Below are 17857 nucleotides of genomic sequence, written 5' to 3'. Positions count from 1 at the left end.
TCACTTTCTCCTCACAGTACTTCTAGTAGGGTCTAATCTGAGTTTTGTATTAACTGCGGCATAACTTCTGCATCCTTATAATCAAATGTTCTAGAAATTTATCTTAGTATTCCACTGGATTTCTTGATTATTTCAGCACCTGACAATGACGTATTGAAGATCTATTCACCTAAAACCCTAAGTCTCTTTGAACATTTATGGTATTTACTTTCATACCATCTAGAAAGTTTGAGATCTTGGAGAAGATATATAGCTCAGGTTGTAGATGAGGTTGTTGGTTTGCTTGCAGAACTGGTGGGGTGTGTTCTCAGACGTTTCATCACTATGCTAGGTAACATTCTCAGTGAGCCTCCGGTGAAGCATGGGTGTTCTGTCCCGTTTGCTATTATGTGTCTTGGTTTGTTGTGGTGAGTGATATTGAATAGATGACATTGAGAGGTTTATCAACCTCTCAGAAACAGAACCGGAAATAATCTCACCCACCACAACAAACACATAAATAGCAAATGGGACAGAACACGAACACTTCACCGGAGGCTCACTGATGATGTTACCTAGCATAGTGACAAAACATCCGAGAACACACTCCACCAGTTCAGCGAACAAACCAACAATCTCATCTAGAAAGTACCCTGATCTATCCCCTTCTATCCAAAATGGGTAACTTCACACTTGTTTACATTGAACTCCACCTGCCACAGTTTTGCCCATTCACTTTCTCCATCAATATCCCTTTGCAATGTTATGTCATCATCTCCACCATCTATGATATTATCTAACTTTGAGTCATCATCATATTTGGACAAATGATTTTCTGTTCAATTATCCAAGTCATTATAAACAATGTGAGTAATTGAAGCCTTAATACAGATCCTGTGGTACACCACTGGTCATATCTGAGTATCTGCACATCATCCCTACTTTCTGTTTCCTTTCACTCAACCAATTTCCCGGCCATCTCAATAGTCTACCCTCATTTCTGTGGACTTCTACATTAGTTACCAGTCTCTTATGTCGGACTTTATCAAATGCCCTGTGGAAGTCCATATAAACATCATCTATATATATTCCCCTATCCATTACCTCAGTCACCTTTTCAAAAAATCCAATGAGATTTGTCAGGCATGACCGATCTCTCATGAAGCCATGTTGATTTGCCATGATTAACTGAACATTTTCAAGGTATTTGGTTACCACATCCTTGATTATAAACTCCAACAATTTCCCCACCACAGAATTTAGGCTGGTAGGTCCATAAATCCTTTGCTTTCCTCATTAGCCTTTCTTAAAAGCTGGAGCAACAGGTACAATTTCCATTCTAGTGGGATGACTCTTGCATCTGGGGAAGTCTAAAAGATGATAGTCAGGGAATCTGTGATGTGGTCCCCTACTTTCTTTAACATCTGTTAATAGAAACTATCAGGCAACAGGGATTTGTCACTCTTTAATTCCATTAATTTCCTCATTACCAATGTTTCACTTCCATCAATTTTATTCAGTCCCCATTGCCAATTCATTATTAATTTCCTTGGGACATTGGTAAATTATCCTATTTTTCTTCGTAAATACCAAAGCAAAGTAATTATTCAGCATGCCTGCCATTTCCCCCTTAGTCATTGACAATCGCCACACTTTCAGCCTTCAGTGGGCCAATATTGCTCCTGACCATCTACTTTCATTTTATAGATCTATAAAATTTCTTCTAATTAATTTTGATGCCCTGGTATGTTTTATTTCACAATCCCTGTTGGTAGTTGTTCTAAGCTCATTTGTAACCCTTTGGTAATCTTTGTATCTTCTCCATTTAGCAGGATCTGTGCTATTATTAGATTTTGTAAGCCCTTTCTTTTAGTTATATGCTGACCCTTCTGTCTTTAGTTGTCAATGGTTGTTTTTCTCTGTGAAGAGGAGCATTTCCTGTTCAGGCATATAAGCTGGTTTTGAACTGTGTTAAATGTTTCTTTAAACATCCTCCTCTGTTCTTCTGTGGTTTTACTCATGAGCAGATCTTCTCGGCTTAATGTGGACAGTCTTTGTTTCATCTTGTTAAAGTCGATCTCGCCTAAGTCTAAACCTCCAGTAGCTGATTCAGGCATTTTGTGTTTGAATGCTACATTGAACTCAATCATGTTATAAGCACTATTTGATAAATGTTAGTAATTGAATCCAGTTCATTAATCATCACTCAATCCAATATTGTTTATGCCCTTGTTACCTCCAGGGCAAATTGTTTTTGGAAACTATCCCAAAGAAATGCTTAGTCCAACTTGTCCATGCCATCCAGTTTTCACAATTAAACTTGCCCCATTTGCCTTTATTTGGTCCATATCCTTCCATATCTATCCCATCCATGTACTTGTCCAAATGTTTCTTAAATGATGAAATTGTACTCGCAGCCACCACTACCTCTGGCAGCCCATTCCAGACACTCACCATCCTATGCAAAAAATTGCCTCTCTGGATCTCTTTGTATCTCTCCCCTCTCACCCTAAACCTATGCTGCCTAGTTTTAGACTCTGCCCACTGTGGGGAAAAGTTGTTAGCTATCTACCTTATTTATGCTTCGCATGGTCTTATAGACCTCTATAAAGTCACCCCTCAGTCTCCTAAACTCCAGGGAAGATAGTCATAGCCTATCCAGTCTCTCCTTATAACTCAAATCTTCCAGTCCATGTAGCATTATAGTAAATCTTTTCTGCATTGTTTCTAATAATAATATTCTTTCTATAGTAGGGAAACCAGAATTGCAGGCAGAGAAAAGGAGGAGGAGAGGGGACCTAATTGAGGAATACAAGATACAGAGACTATTTCCCAGGGCAGAAATGACTAACACGAGGGGTCATAGTTTTAAGCTGGTTGGAGGAAAGTATAGAGGGGATGTCAGAGGCGGGTTCTTTACACAGAGAATGGTGAGAGCATGGAATACGTTGCCAGCAGCAGTTGTGGAAGCAAGGTCATTGGGGACATTTCAGAGACTACTGGACATACATATGGTCACAGAAATTTGAGGATCAGTGGTCGGCACAACATCGTGGGCTGAAGGGCCTGTTCTGTGCTATACTGTTCTATGTTCTATGTATTCCAAATGTGGCCTCACCAACATCATGTACAGCTGCAACAAGACATCCCAACTCCCATACTCAATGTTCTGACTGATGCAAGCAATCATGCTGAAAGCCTTCTTCACCAACCTGTCTACCTGTGACCCCACTAATGGAAATGCTATAGTATGTCATGAGGAGTATGAGGATCCACAAGGGATGGGTGAAGGCTTATCCTGGCATTAGGGTTATGAAGGTAACCTTTCCAAAATTTCCCTAATGCAACTTACGGATCACAACACTCGTGACTCTTTGAGAAACTGGCTACTGAAAAATATCTATTCCTATAATATGGCTGACCAGATCAAGATGCAAAGTGTGGACTTGCAAGCTGAACTGGCACACTTAAGAGACACTCCTGAAAGTCATAAACCCTGGGAATGGGGTCAGAAATCACAGAATCAAGACCTGCTTGCAATTTTTAAAAGGATTACAAGTCTTCCCAACTTGGAGCAAATTTAAAATTTTGTATGTGTTTCTTACCTTAAATGACACATGACCTGCTAAATATTTGCTGCATTTTCTGTATTCATTTCAGTATTTGTTATTTGACCATTTCCCTAACATTCCATCTAACTTCCCTGTCCATTTTAAAACAGTAATCAGTTGTTTATAGAATGATGGAATCCTTACAATGTGAAAGCAGGCTATTTGACCCACTGAGTCTACACTGACCCTCTGAAGAACATCTCACCCAGACCCACCTATCCAACTCTATCCCTGTAACCCTGCATTTCCCATGGCTAGTCCACCTAGCCTGTACATCCCTGGACACAATAGGAAATTTAGCATGACTAATCTACCTAGCCCAGACATATTTGGACTGTGGTAGAAAACTGGAACACCCGAACGAAACTTATTCAGGTACAGATAGAATTTGCACAATTGACAGAGAAAGTGGTCTGAGGGTGGAATCAAATTCGGGTCCCTGCTACTGTGAGGTAGCTGTCCTGACCACTGAGCCACTGTGCCACCTAATATTTGTATTGGTTGTTTATACAGATAAACCTCCTGCTAATATAAATATTGAAACAAAATATCTTCATAATAATATTTATATAAAGAATACAGATTACTTTCTCTTTCCGATACTATGTAATCATTATCTTTCCCAGGAGTATAGTTGCAGATGTCCTTACACAGAACTTCAAACAAATTCACTAATATAGTCCACAACTAACCATTATAAATGCCGGAGTAAAGATCACAGAAGCGCTTCACAGGAGGGTCCCAAGCACTGAGGATGCCACCTTGATAGAGGATGAAACGTCTGCAACACAAATTCCCAGCTCAGCGAACACAACCCACAACAACTAATCTAGAAATAAATATAATATCTAGTATAATTCATTTATGATTTATCCATCTATCAAATCAAATCTTTCTTTCTTGACATAGCTTCATAATTTTATTTCTGTTATGAATGTTCTAGTTGAAGTTGGTCAATGGTTTCCCCTCACTGCCATTGTAACATGCGCTATGAATATAACGTTGAGAATTGCATAACATAGAAGCAGATAATAAAATATTTTAGAAGATTTTCTATATCAGCAGTTAGTTGCAATATATTCATCTCATTCTTTTGATTGTTCCTACCTGGAGAAGAATAACAATAAGCTTCATTCATGAATCCCTGTTTGTAGCAACTGTAAAGTATGCTAAAAGATCATGTAATATCAAACAGTGGTTAGAAGATATGATGTAACGCTATATATTGACTGCTTGTTAATTGATTATCTGAACCAGAATGTCAAATTTACACTCAGTAAGATTGTTTCTATATCCACTTATTGTGATGGTTAGGGAGATCTGACACATTTCAGGCCAGAAGCTCCAAATATTTATAATATTTCTGCAACCTATTATAGTTTATATTAATATAGTTATTAACCTGTTGTCATTGTTGGTGAAGATCTACAACGCTAAATGATAAACAAAATGCCTTTTTAAAAATGGATGATTACTTATTATCTGGCTCGATTGATGTAACAATGGTTGACCAGTTATTTCACATTGATAACAAAGTAATTTAATATTGTTTACATTGCTGCAGGGGACACAGCTAGATCAGTTCTACCCGCGTGACATGCCAAGACATTATTATAAACCATATACAATTTGGTTCTGTCCTGGAAATAGGTGAAAAACTTGCAAGTTTTTAAGGGGAGGCAGGCCCTTGATTGTACTTGGCTGTGTAACCTTGAGTTACTGATGCTCAAGATAAATGTGACAGCCTTCCCCTAACTCTTCAATAATTCTGAGGCTAGAAAGGATATGCTGGTCGATTAAACTTAAAATATGAAAGTTATATTACAAATTTTGTTCCAAGATTAGATTTGCTAATTGTTAGATATCCTTCTGCTACTGATGTTTTGTGGTTGTTATTTTGTAAGTATGAAGCCAAATTGATTTTGCACAACTGTTATTTATTTTCTTTAATGGTTAAAAGATGCAGACTTAAATTCTGCTTGAGGCCTTGAGCTTAATAGAAGCTGGTATTTCATTGCAGCAGTGATAATATGGTGCAATAGCAGAGGTGTCATATCTTAGAATGTTGCTGTTTGAGGCCTTGTTTGCCTGTTTAGATGAAATGTAAGAGGAGTTCATGGTATCTGTGCAAATATTCATCTTTCAATCTATATCAAGAAGATAGAGAGTTGTCTATCTCATCTTCTATTTGTGGAATCTTGCTGTGAAGTAGTTGATTGTAGTGTTTGTCAGAATAATAAGTGGCCACATTTCAAACTTAGTTTATTAGCATATCACAAAACTGCACGAAAGGCCTGTTATATTAACAATAATAATCAGAGATTGATTAACCTTGTGGAATCATTTCTTTTAAAACTGCAAAATGCATTACAATTCATAAAGCAGGAATCAACATGTTTCTTTGGAAGCAGTTTACAAACCCATAGCAGATTAACTGCTAGAGGAAATCACAACATTTTATACACACAGCACATGAAGTCTTTAAGATGAACTCTCTTAATGGCATGGAATGCATACAATATCTCCCACCTTTCCAAAATAAAGTTTGTCTGCAATAACAAGTGAGGTTATGAGACTCTATATTGTCTCCACAGATATTACGATGGTGAGATTGTCTGGAGATACTGTTGATTTCCACATTAATCCATGACATTGTCTGTCTTTCTAATCTGTTTATCAAGTCTTTTCTTTTGTGGAATGCAGTCATAGTTCCAGAATTTACTTATCCTAATATACTGCACCAAGTTTTTCACCAGATTGACAGATCTCCAGCTCTTTCATTAGGTTCATACGTTTTTGGCAATTACTGTTTCACTCCTTAAGAGCTTCCAGCTTCTTTTGAAGGGATGTTGTACTTTGTATTCTTCTAACTCTATCAATGCTTTACTCTCCTATCTGTCCAATATATTTTCTCTTTCATAGCCTGTCCTAATAAATGTCTCACCACCTAAATTTTGTTTCTTGGAACCTTGACTAGTGTAAAGTTACTTGAATATACTTCTTTATCTGCAATTGCTGGTCCAGCAGTGTCTATAATATAGAAATCTGCAATGTACAGGAAGGTTGAACTACAGCACTATTAATTCTGCACATGGAATTGACAAACCATTGTATGCTGAAAGATTAATAGCTGTGTTTCATCATAGTTGCCTACGTCTGTAGGTATGCATTTTTTTCACAATTTGCAATGGGGGTATATTTTCATGTGTTGCTTTGCCAATCTTGGCCAAAAACAAATAGTCCTTGATTTTCTGAGGTAAGGTCATTAAAATTTTTGCCAGCACTTTAAATGGTCTGCTGATATTGATGTTTTCCATGAGATTAACAGTATGACACATATGTCAATCACTCTTTGTTTCATTGTGCACATTGGTGAATTCTGGTTTGCTAATCAATACATGTATATGCCTCTGGCAGGATACTAAATAGTCTACATTGTACCTGGAATGTACTCTATGTGTGATGTGGGTTTCAGTCAATGCATTTACTGTAACCTGGCTTGCAAAATTAATTGATGGTTGGACAGTTCATTGCTACATACAGAAGCTCATAACTTCCACATGGCTTTCTAATTTGGATGCTATAAAATTATTGAGGAGAAAGTGAGGTCTGCAGATGCTGGAGATCAGAGCTGGAAATGTGTTGCTGGAAAAGCGCAGCAGGTCAGGCAGCATCCAGGGAACAGGAGAATCGACGTTTCGGGCATAAGAAGGGCTTATGCCCGAAACGTCGATTCTCCTGTTCCCTGGATGCTGCCTGACCTGCTGCGCTTTTCCAGCAACACATTTCCTGCTATAAAATTATGTCAAGTTTATACTTAGGACTTGTAAACTTTGTTAACATTGGAAGTTTGCTTAATCCTTATATCCATCCTTCAGTAGCTCTTCAAAACTTGAGGTTTACACTTTGTGTAGCAATCCTTTCTGGAAGGCTTCCAAGAGTGTGAATACAATCACCAACCCAACAATTCTGTTTGCTAGCTCTCCGTCTGAAAAATCTCATAGCGTGACCTCTTTATGTTCGGTCATGAAGTGGATTATAGACTCTGTAAGCTTGTGTTGAAATGACATAAATTCTTGTTGATGAATATATAAGGTTATTGGATTCTGAAGTTTTCTAATGTGGTCCTTATCTTTTGGTGTTCTGTTAGCTTGGTGTCTATTAATCCTGATGTGTACTGTCTATGCAGATGTTGTTTCCCAATTGTTAAGCAAATCCTCAACCTTTTTTTCTGCATTGGAAGCAATCAAATCTGGAAATCATAAATTTGAATGTTGTTTCATCACATTAAACTCCATTAGAAGTCCTCCTGTGTCCCAATTTAACAGAGAACTTAATGGATAGTCTGACCATATGACGATGACCATCCTTTGCTTGCTGTAGACCTGGCATACCTTTCACAAGTGAGTTGAACAGGCTTCTCAAGAAAGATTTGTCTGTTTACCAGCAAGTTTTGTTTTGAACACTCTCTGACCCTGCAATAAACCAAGACATCAAGGATTATCTCATGGACTCACTGCTTGCAATTTAATTTTGCACCTAGCCAAATAATAGTTGGAAATTTCTCTTTTTTTATATTTACCTCACTCTCTTCGGCCCACTTCCAATTCCCACCAATCCCTGTACTTTTCATGCAGAGGAGATTGATATTAAAGCTAGTATGTATCTTGCCAGCTAATTAAATTTTATTTGACTTTATGGGAGAAATATGGCTTAATGCTATTGCTACTTCATTCCATATGGTTTACAAAGGGTTTCCCACAACTTTTCCCATGCCCACCCGGCATTATCTCTTTACTGCAATTCATTCAGGAGTGCTTGAAGGTTGATACCATTGCAATTGTGTAATCTTTCTTGCTGGATCATTTCAACTCTGCTCCCTTCTATGGTTGCCTCTGCAAGTCCTTCAGTTTTAAAAAAAAAGTTTTAAAAGTTCCAGAAGCTCACATACCAGTGAAGCATTACAAATAAATGACTGCATAGATTTTTTGGACCTCTTTGTATGAAGCTAAAATCTAGTTCTTGGGTTAGACTCATTTATAGAAATGTTATTTAGCACCGGATGAAATGAAATACTGAGGAAAGTTCTGAAAGAATGTGACACCTACTTATGTAACATTTAATGTTGCTGGAATGCTCAGAATGAATTGAAACTATTATAGCTTGGAGGAAAATGTAACTTTGGTTTTGAACAGCCACGTGAGTTTGTCTAATCGTTCATAGTAATTTCATAGGAAGGGGGTAGTTTCTGAAGTCTACAGGAGTGGGAAACGTGGCTTGGGTGATGAACAGGACAGGTATGGAAATTTTGGTTTCAAACTCTCAAGAAATCAAGCCAGTGGTATGTTTGGGTTGTGTTAGGGCTCACTGTAGCAGATTCCCATTTATAATCCATTTACATGCCATGTATATACATAAAACTATTTTTATTTGTGCCATAAGTTCAAGATAAAGTCAGTAGTGTATATGAATCATGTGGCACCCACTTGAAGATTAGAGTCATAGAATCATAGAATCATACAGTACAGAAACAGACCCTTTGGTCCATGCTGACCCTAATCCCAAATAAACTAGTCCCATCTGTCTGTGCCTGGCACATATCCCTTCAAACATCTCTTATTGATGTTTCATCTAAATGTTTTTTATACGTTGTAACTGTACACACATCCACTACTTTCTCTGAAGTCCATTCCATGTATGAATTACGCTGTGCAAAAAAAACCTCACATGTCTTTTTTAAATCTTTCTCCCCGCATCTTAAATATATGCCCTCTAGTCTTGACATTCCCCATGTTTGGGTAAAGACACCTGCTATTCACCTTATCTGTGCCCCTCATCATATTATAAACTTCTATAAGATCATCCCCCAATTTCCTATGCTCCAGTGAAACAAGTCGCAACTTATTCAACGCCTCTCTTTATCACTCAAACTCTCCATTCCAGGCAATTTCCTGATAGATCTCTTCTGAGGCCTCTCCAGCTTAATATCCTTTTTGTAACAATCCTTTACAATAACCTTCCTATCCTTTTTTTCCCATTCCTCTCTGGTATTGAGGTGATGTGCAACAAATTGTGCAATTGTAACTGAGGTCAATGGCTTTTCTTGTTGAACTCTGCAGCACAAGGAAGGGAGATGGTGTAGGCAAGCAAGTGGCAGCTTGCACAGGGGACCAGATAGTGATGGGTAGGGGGAGTGGTGCTGCAGGTTGGGCGCAAAGGAATGGAGGAAGGACAGAGAAAATGCTCTGATATCTTGGGCATGGTCAGACTAGTGGAACACTCAGTCAAAGTAAGAAAATGAGATGCCTAAGGGTTGGTGTCAGTCCTGTTCACATGCTGGTCCACCTCAAAGGGTGAGCTGGCAAAATCCTTGCAGGATTTTTGCATCCATCTACACTATTTCAATTACTCCTGCAAATAGAGATTTCACAGAATGGGATAGATTCTCTGCTCTAAGACAAAGCAAGAAGAATGGTGGGAGAGTGAAGTAAATCCGTTGAGAGGGAAAATCTTGGAACATGTAGCTCTTTCCCTAAGCTCAGCTCAACAAATAATTTTGATGCACTCATGAATAATGTGCAATGGATGTAACATAAAATGTATTTTAAATGAAATGTAAATATGAACTATCACATGCCACTTTTGAGTTCTTAAAATGACATGCATGAATAGCAATGGAGTTGGTCTGAAAACTAGTAGTAATGATGACAAATCTCCTTGTATGTCCAGCAGGTTTTCTATTGTCCACCCACATGTCCAGCTTTGTCAGTTGACAACAGGTTTCATGACTGAAGAGCTTCCCAGACCACATGATCACAGCTGATCCCCCATGTGTGCCTCTAGTATGTGAAACTTTGACTTTTAGCTGAAAGACTGTGCAGGTGAGCTTTATGCACATTTTTTCAGTATTGGTCATCTTAAAGAGCTCTGTGGCCAATGAAGTGCAGTTACTGTTGTAATATATAGGATGTGGCAATCAATTTGCATGCAGCAAGCTCCCACACACAATATACTAAGAATGCAAGTCATCCTTCTTTATGATGTTGATTGAGGGATAAGGATTGGCCAGGACACCAGAGAAGGAATTCATGTATGAATTTCTTTAAATTTGCATCACAGATAGATAGGGGTGGTTAAGAAGACTTGCCCTTGTTGTTCAGATTTTTGAGTATAAGAGTTAGTTCATCGTGTTGAGGTTGTACAGAAAATTATTGATGCCTCTTCTGGAGTATTGTGTGCAGGTCTAGTTGCCCAGTTATAGGAAAGATAACATTAAATTGCAAAGGTTTCAGAAAATATTTACTAAGATATTGCCAGGAATGGAGGGATAGAGTTATAAAAATAACCTGGATTGGCTTGGATTTTTTCACTCCAGCATAAGAGATTGAGGGGTAACCTTAGAGTTTAAAAAAATCATGAGGGGCATAGATCAGGCGATTCACAAGGGTCTTTTCCCTAGGGACATACATTTAAGGTGAGAGAAGATGTTTTAGAAGGGGCATGAGAAGCAACTTTTTTAAACAGAGAGTGGTTCATTTGCGGAATGAACTGCCAGCCAGAGTGGTGGATACAGGTACTATACAATATTTAAAGGACATTTAGGTGATTACATGAATGGGAAAGGTTGGGAGGGACATAGGTCAAATGCAGGCATGTGGGTCTAGTTTAGTTTGGAAACATGGTTCAGCACGGTCAGTTGGACCAAAGTGTCTGTTTTCATGAAGTATGACTCTATGCCTCCATGAAATTTCAGTTTAAGTCCCTTGGGAACCAGCAAAAGAGGAAGAAAACAGAAGGTGACACTCATCTCCTGTCCAGCTGTCATCAATGTTGTGCCATGGTTAAAATTCTGCCCCAAAAGAAATCCTGCGGCATTTATTCCCACTTCCCCGCAATTTCAACTGCTCTTCTGCCAATGTATCAAACGATCAGGAAATAACAGGGGGAAATTCAGCTACTTTTTTGAACAGATTAGAGAATGTAAGGATCTTCTTTTCAGCTGCCTAACGTGAAACAATATTATGAAGTATGATCTCAATCTTGTTGGTTTTATGGGGTTCCTGATCAAAGTTAACCAATATTGGCAAACAACAATTCTAACAATTTTCAGATAGTTTATTGAGTTCATTAAGAAGTGGCAGTTTAGATATGTAATGTAGCTAGAGAAGATAAACAATTGTCACAGATGAGGACCTTTCACAGATCATGTAACTTTCCTATAGAACGGAGGAGTGGTGCTGGTGGTTTCGAACTGGTGTATTTCGCTTTGTTCTTCCCTTGGGCTTATGTAGGGGAACTCCGGATATTCTCCTAGGAATCTTCTTACCTATTTAATTGTTTCTTGTCACACATCCCCATTGCCATAACTTATTTTGGCAGCTAATCATCTATACTGTGTCAATCCTCTGTATAAACCCTGTCAACCAACGACCATTAGCATCCACTCAGGACCATTGTTCACTTTCACTCCTCCATTGAAAGATAAGCTTTCATTCCTTCTAAAGAGAAAAACCTTTTTCAAAACACTGCATTGATAATCGGGTAGTGCTGTGCCTAATAAATCTTTGACCTGAGTAACGACCTTATCTTTTGTAACCATTCCTCTGTTTTCATAAATACTAGAGATCTGTTTATATTTGCAGAAGGTTAGTTACTACTCTAACATTCAGGCAACATAGGAAATACGAAGTATGAAAGATTGAAAGAATTTCAGCTTCAAAGAGGACGCCCAATTTCTAACAAATGTAGCTTTCAGAGCTCAGAAAAATCACCTGCTGGCTGACATAAAATCATTGCTAGAAGATGCTGGCTTTACGTCAGTGATTTTAAATCACTCAGATGAAGCAGTCACAGTAACGACCTGTATCTCCACATAAGTCAAAGACCAATGATGTGCGTCACAAAGCACATCAATCATGGTCTGTAACAATCAACTCCATACTGCCTATTGTTTGGACTCTGTGCTTGCTGCCTTGTTTTTGAAATGTCATCTGCAGTGCATTTGTACATTTCTGATGTGCACCATGCTGGACACAATCTTGAGCAGGTCATTAGCTTGGGTGCAGGTAACATGTATCAAGAGAGTGGGCATAAATGTAACATTGATTTGATGTCATTTTGGAGTGCAACACTCCAGCTACTTTTCTTCATGCAACTCAGAAAACTGAACATGATTCCAGTTGTGCCTCATTCAGTATTACTGAAAAGGGTAATCAACTACTTTCAGGATTGAATACATCCTATTGTCTCACAGAATTGTGAATCAGCAGTTGAAACATTTAACTTCATGATGATTACAGTGGGTGCCATTGGCTGCACACACAAGGTTTTCTGGGACAATGTACCAACTCTGAGATGTACTGCCACTAAAGAAAATCAACTGCCTCTTTGACCAACTGGCATGCATCATTCACGATTTTTCATACAGACCAATTCTCAATATTCCAGAAGCAATTTGACCCCTTAAGTCTATGGCAGTCCACTGTATTGTATGCATTTGAATCACTGTGATAAACCAGGGGGTGATATGACTCATGAATCCAACATGCAACCCATCATCATCATCGGCAGTCCTTCGCAGACGAGGATGACTCTCTTCCACTCTCAGGGTGAGTCTGTAAGTGGCTGTACAGACCGATGCATCTACAGCAGGCTCTTATACACTTGGGGCAGAGGAGGTGGGACATTGGTGTGGCAGCATATTCCTTTCATTGTTTATGCCTGGCTTCCATTTTTCCCTGATGGCAAGTCTTGAGGTTCTCGATGCCTTCCGAATGCTCCTCCTCCATATGGACAGTCATGGGCTAGTGATTCCCAGGTGTCTGTGGGAATGCTACACATTGCCAATGAGGCCTTGGGGGTACCACAGAAGTATTTCCACTGTCCACCTGGGGCTCGTTTGCCATTTCAGAGCTGCGGGTACAGCACCTGCTTGGGGAGGCTAGTGTCTGTCATGTGGGCAATGTGCCTAGCCCATGGCAGGTGATCATGGGTAGTCCGTGCCTCAATGCTGGGGATGTTGGCCAAGTCAAAGACGCTGGTGTAAGTGCGCCTTTCTTCCCAGCGGATTCACAGGATCTTGCACAGGTGGTATTAGTGGTAGTGCTCCAGCGTCTGAGGAGTCTGCTGTAGATAGTTCACGGCTCAGAGCCATATAGGAGGAGAGGAAATGCCACAGCTCTGTAAACTATGATCTTGGTATTGGATCTGATGCTGTCCTTGAACATCTTTTCCTCAGGTGGCTGAAGGCTGCGCTAGGACACTGGAGGCAATGCTGAATCTCTTCATCAATAGCTGCTTTGGTCAACAGGATACTTCTGGGGTATTGGAAGTAGTCAATGTTCTCTAAGGCCTTCCCGTGGACCTTGATGATTGGCGATTCACTAAACAATGTCAGACCAGATTGGTAGAGGATCTTCATCTTGTAGATGTTCAGGTTAAACCATGCCTTTCATGCCCATAAAAAGGCCATATTCTTATAACAAAATTCATGCTGCCACAGGTAAAGCATGGACAGACCAATGCTGCTCAAGCAATGCTTATGCTATCAAGACTGCTTCAGAGGTGCTCTGTAGTACTCGACAAAACACAAGTCAAGATTAATCTTGGCCCACTGTTGCTGCACAATATCTCCATCATCAAGGCATTGTCATTGCCATGGATTATAGGGTAACCATATATAACACCAGGAACAGAGTGAAGTCTATGTAGAAGAGGAGGGTGTAGAAGATGACAACTAACACTGTTCCTCTTTGTTTGGGCTGTCTGTAAATGACTCACATGATTATGATATCAGTGACCTCAATGCTAACTCCCCCTTTAACAGTCCCACATTTCCTACCCCTATGTTACTTGTTTTCACTAGGTCTCCTTAGGCCCGAGCTAAGCTAAAAGCCTCCTTAAAATAAGCATTTAAAAACTATGGACAGTATCCTGCTGCAGCAGCTGGGGACTCAATTGCAGGGCCAGAAGAATAATTTGCACTCAGATGTGGGACAGCTGGCCATATAAAAACACATGGCAGACAGCCAATGAGCAACTCATAGTTGAAAGGAACAGCCAATGGTACAATGGGGTTGGCAAGTAGAAAGTAACTCACTGTTAACTCAACATGGTCCATGGCCTGGGTGCACTATTCAGTTGTTACCCACCCAGGCACCCAGGCACACTAGCAGCATCATTCTGACAATGTATTAGTGAAAACAAATGTCCTGATGCTCAGCATGGTGGGTGTTTTGCAATTACTAATGTAAATATTTGGTGGATCTCAAAGTACTTTGGAAAAGTTTTATCAGGGGATGAATGCTAAAGTACTCCTCGTGTGGAAAGGAACAGTCAACTTGGTTTTGGTGTGTTCAGATCACAGATTTCCCGCACAAATTGATGAGAGCATACAGCTTTCAGACATGTGGTTAAAGGGTACCCAACCTATACTGTCTCTTCATGTTCTTTGTACCACCTCACACTTCTCCACATTCCACGAGCTTGTCAATGCCACTTTGAAATTTTACACTTTACTCCTCACAGAGCTCCCAGGTTTTGTATGTCTAAATACTTTGAAATTATCCCATGCACACAGAGATCTAGATTCTCAAAAGCAAAGGTTGCAATACTAACCACTGGGAAATTATACAACAAAACCTTCTTTATAGCTCCTAGCTCACTGAGGGACGAGAACATTTCTCCACCCTCATTGACCTCTTGCACCAGCAAATCCAGCATGCAGCGTGTGGGGAGGGGGTGTGTATGGGGCACACTCTCCATTCTGGGTCATTGTTCATGGTTTTTGAATATTATCCCAGATTTCAGCTCCTGTTACAGTAAGAATTCAGCTCCCCTTTGAGAGGTGCAGTCTGGTTTTAAGTAATGGAGTCCTCGTAACCTTGCATGACATGGGTTGCTACTGAGCATTGCAGCCACTCAACAGTGCATTCAGGGCCAATCTGCAGGCTAACAGATAACTTGACATAGGTGTTTAAAATCATGAAAGGTTTAAATTGAGTAAACAATGAGAAGCTCTTTCCAATGGCTGAAGAGTTATTAACTAACAGCCACAGATTTAGGTAATTCCTAATCAACCTGTTCAGAGATGTTTTACGTAGCCTTGGAGCAAGGGGTACTCAAACCCAGGCCTCCTACCTCAGCTAATAATATAAAGAACAGAAAGGACAGGAGGAAAAGGTTTGGTTATGCAATGCTTAGGATTTGGAATGTACTGCTGGATAGTTTATTGGAAACAGATTCAACAGTAACCTTCAAAAGAAAATCTGATATACACCTGAAAGAATAAAATGACTCTCTTTGGGTATTTTTTATTTATTCTGTTATGACTCGTTCCCTAAGTAACATGATATTGGGTACTCGTTTGCGTGTGTGTCAAACATTTCACCCATCTCCCTAATAGATCCTTAACTTAATGCCAAGTTCCTAATTTCTATCAGCGAAACAGCATTAATTGTATTTATTGACCTTCTGTCAGCTTGAAAAAGAAGTCTTTACTAAGAACTCACAGAATTCTTCGCAGAAGTCTGAGGAGAAGTAGTTAAGTGTGTGATGTATTTTGTGAATGTTTCAACAATATCAATGCAAATAACATTTTCCTCAGTCTTGCTTGAACAGTTATCTTTCTCTCAACTTTATATTGTCTCATATTTCTCTGCAAAAGTCATTACTGATTCGTAACAGCAGTCATTAACATTCCATTCCAAGATGGTTATCTATGTGCTGGATACTTACACCATTGTCTGTTTTTGTTTAGTTAATCCAATGTAGAAAGCAACCCTCATGATAAGAGTTTAAAGTCAGGCATGCAAAGAAGCTGTTAAACAGCACCAACAGTATAAAAGAAAATTAAAAAATAATTTTACAGTTTACATTGATTGCAGTTGTTTCTTTTTTATAATCAAATCACTCAGAGGATGTTTTACAGACCACTGAGACCTGGTTGTTAGTTATTTGTGATACCCTGTTCCAGAACAGTAACACTGATTTTGGTAAAAGAGGTGGTAAGAGCTTTAAGTTTTAAGGATGAATCTAGGACTGCCTGTCAACAATTAAGCATTTTATTCAAGTTACTGTTTTAAGTCTAACAAAAGGATAAAACAAAGAATTGCAATTGCTGGGGATCTAAAACAAACAAGGACAGAACTTGCTGAAGAAACTCAGCAGGTCCAGCGATTTCGCTGCTCCTTGGATGCTGCCTGAACTGCTGCGCTCTTCCAGTACCACTAATCCAGCAGCATGTGTAGAGAGACAAACAGCTAACATTTCAGGGGTTTAGATCAGAGTGGTGCTGGAAAAATACAGCAGGTCAGGCAGCATCTGAGGAGCAGGAAAATTGACGTTTTGGGCAAAAGCCCTTCATCAGGAGTAGGAGGTGGTAAGAGCTCTATTCCTGATGAAGGGCTTTTGCCCAAAACGTCGATTTTCCTGCTCCTCGGATGCTGCCTGACCTGCTGTGCTTTTCCAGCACCACTCTGATCTAAACTCTGGTTTCCAGCATCTGCAGTCCTCACTTTTGCCTAGCTAACATTTCAAGTCTAGTGTCTTCTTCTCAGTTAAATAGAAGTCTTTTCTGCCCCTCAAGAGAATGTGAAGGACTCTATGACAGAATTGTATGGGCTACTTTTGTAGTATTCAACCAGATGTCCAATTTTAGAGGTGCACTTGAATTTTCTACATTTCATTAGAGTACATTTTTCAAAAAAGGATTTGCACCAGTTAGTACTCCAATGAATTAGCGAAAGGGCTGACTGTGGAATTCCTTGTTTAACTATTTTTCCAAACCTGTGAAGGGTGAAAATATGTTTCCATTTCATAAATGGAGTACATTTCATTGTGTGGAAATTCACTGTCATAGTCATTCTTGCAGAAGGTTTATTTGGTTCAACGCATTGTGCAGTTAATAACAGTTCATTTGTGACAACATTACCTGAAGATCAAGAATGTTGATTTATTTACAATGATAGCCCTAATCTGCGTGGCTGAAGAGTGTGTGTTAACATGGCACAGTTGATAGCAATCTTGCTACTGAGTTACAATGTTGGGGCTTCAAGTCCTACTCTAAGACTTGAGTATACAAATCAGGGCTTACTCAATACATACCTGATGAAGTGCTGTACTGTCTATCAGATAAAATCTGTCTGTCCTCTCATAGGACATAGAGGGTCCCAAGGTATTATTTTGAAAAACAGTAATGTTTTTTCCTGATATTCTGGCCAATATTTATATCACAATCAACATTTTGGTCTTGAGCAAATTGCTGTTTG

The sequence above is a fragment of the Chiloscyllium plagiosum genome, unplaced genomic scaffold (assembly GCF_037043375.1).
Source record: "Chiloscyllium plagiosum isolate Xiang-an unplaced genomic scaffold, Cpla_swu_hap1 HiC_scaffold_16, whole genome shotgun sequence".
Classification (NCBI taxonomy): domain Eukaryota; kingdom Metazoa; phylum Chordata; class Chondrichthyes; order Orectolobiformes; family Hemiscylliidae; genus Chiloscyllium; species Chiloscyllium plagiosum.
Note: the sequence above shows the minus strand (reverse complement) of the source record.